The 2574-nt window shown below is 38.0% G+C and overlaps 1 pseudogene; it reads right to left on the bottom strand.

Annotated features, from left to right (window-relative positions):
• LOC102751784 overlaps positions 1-2574 on the bottom strand; it is an 18067-nt pseudogene that overhangs the window by 12173 nt on the left and 3320 nt on the right.

The raw sequence follows: 2574 nt of genomic DNA, 5'->3' as shown, positions 1-2574 counted from the left end.
GTCTGGAAAGAAACTCACAAACTCGGCTGAGTCACCTGCTTCACCGGAGCTGGGGGAGGATTTTGCTCTGATTAGCTTTGTTAGTTCAGTCACATAGCTGAGATCTTAGCTATGGAATGAGAAATGTTTCCCTGGCAAAATTTCCAGATCTTACCCAGGAATAATTTTTATGAACAGTCCCATTCACCCAGTATCCCTTTCTCCTCAACCATGATTACTGACACGAGGAGAAAACAATGAAAACAATAACAAAATAGTCTCAATTACATTCCCATAGACTCCATGTCACATGGTGGTTCATTTCCTGGAAGGATAGTGCAGCTGCTCCAGGGCATGGTGGTTGACGGTGCTCAGGCTGTTGTAGACGAACATGCTGCTCAGAAGCACGGCCAGGGCAAAGATCCATGAGTCATTCTTTGAATCTCCCTAGAAAGTGCACAGAAGGGGACTGATGTGTCTACAGTTCATTCTCCTGTTCAGTTGTTCATGCACTATCCAGCTCTACTAAAACTGAACAGTAGGACAAATAACATACATTGTGAAGACAGTGGTAAATTCAAACCTCATTTTGGCTATTCACGTTGATGCCTCTCATGGCTCGTGTTCCTTAACAATTAAGGAAGTTAATGACTATGTAAATGTGTGTCAAACATTTAAAAGAGTCTCAAGAACATAGAAGGATGCAATGATAAGTGGGTAATGATTTTTTTGCAACTTTCTCTTGACCATGAACTTATTAGTGACACAAATGCTATTCAATTACATTCACTAACTTCTCATTGTGCATCTAAAAAAATGCCAGATACCACATTTAGTTTGGGGATATAAAGTTTCATAGGGAAATCTCTCACTTTCAAAGATGACTTGCTGTAGGCGCCAATATACATGGTAACATGTAAATGCATCCAAGGTGATCAGCTCTGCCAGGAGTGCAAGCCAATGTAATAACATAAAAGGCAAATGGGAATACAAAACCCAGAAAAATTACTTTGTGATTTCAGGGCAAGAAGGGATCATGTCTAAATGAGATACAATCCCGTTAGTTGAAAGTAGTTGGGCTTTGCTTTAAAGAACAGACAGAATGTGGAATTCTGGAGCAAAAAGGACCAGGCTTAGGGAAGGATCTACAGAAGCCAATCAGAATTTTCAGAGAGTGTGTTAATACAAAGGTACTACCTGTTATGTTATTTGATTGAAGTAGTGGTTATGTGTGTGGTAGGAATAGATGATGAGGTTGAACATAACACACCCAGGGTAAATCATAAGTGACTATACAATAGAATTGGATACTGCTAAAGACACTAGAGTTGTAAGGACAGCAAGTATTTCTCCTGCTATCAGTTGACAGTTATGTTTTGGCTTCTTTACAAATGTAATCAGCTAAAAAGAAGAAGGTTTAGTAAACTACAAGCTGTTAGCAATGAGTAAACCATCTTGGGCTTATATCGAGGTGATTATTGAGTACTTTAAAACTGAATTATGCTCCCTGAAAAAAGCCATTCAGAGAAAGAAGACTATCCTATGATATCACTCATATGTGAAATCTAATGAACCAATAAGCAACTTAGAGAGAGACTCATAGATAGAGAGCAGGATGACAACTGTTGGAGGTGGGTGAGAGCATGGGGGATGCAGTTGTAGGTATTGAGAAAAAAGACAAAAAAAGAAAGATTTCATGTACAGGACAACAGTGTGGTGACTGCTAGGGAGGGGTGGGAGAAGTTGGGAGAGGGAATAGGGGGGATAAATGGTGATGGATAGAGACGACTTTGGTGGTAAATATAATATAGTGTACAGATACCGTGCTGTAGAACTGTGCACCCGGAACCTATATATATTTGTTAACCAGTGTCACCACAATAAATTCAATTAAAAATTAATATGAAAATTCAGAGTATCTAAATTTCTACCCCTACTCCTTTTTGGGTAATGGAAGCCAAAAATCCACAGCTCTTACTTTCACTTCAGACTCTGGCTAATACAAATAACAACACAAGATTGACTGCAACTAACACAGCAAAGACAGAATACCTAAAATTATCGCATTTACAATGCTCTGGTGGGTCTAGGTCATAAATGTATAGATGTCAGGAAGGAATTCACCTTTAAAGCCCAGAGACTTGGACTAACACCTTAATTAACATGGATGGTGTAGCTGAAGTGTTTTGGGAGATTATTTAAATATTTTATTTTAATAAAACCCCATTTTTATGTTTCCTACCTTTAAGACAATCAATCTTAGGCACCTTGACTACTATATAGAGTGCATTGATCCCATAATTATAGCTTCCTCCAGAATGTTTTTCTTATCCTGAAGACCAGTTAAATATGTCACTCCTTGTATCCATTATATCCTGTACTGATAACACTGCTTATTTCATATTTCCCAAGTAGTCTCTGAGCCTTTTCCTCAGTCATGCATATCTGTAGTACTTAAGACAATAGCCTAGAATTTAGATGCCCAATAAGTATTTGTTAGCTTGTAACTTTCAACCAAGAGTAGAAATAAGAAGATATATATCTAATAAGGAAAGTACTGAGTTTCCAGGAAAGTAAATTGAAGGAAACAAAATA

This window comes from Myotis davidii, unplaced genomic scaffold, assembly GCF_000327345.1.
Source record: "Myotis davidii unplaced genomic scaffold, ASM32734v1 scaffold3436, whole genome shotgun sequence".
Lineage (NCBI taxonomy): Eukaryota > Metazoa > Chordata > Mammalia > Chiroptera > Vespertilionidae > Myotis > Myotis davidii.
Note: the sequence above shows the minus strand (reverse complement) of the source record. Positions and strands in the feature narration are given on the sequence as shown.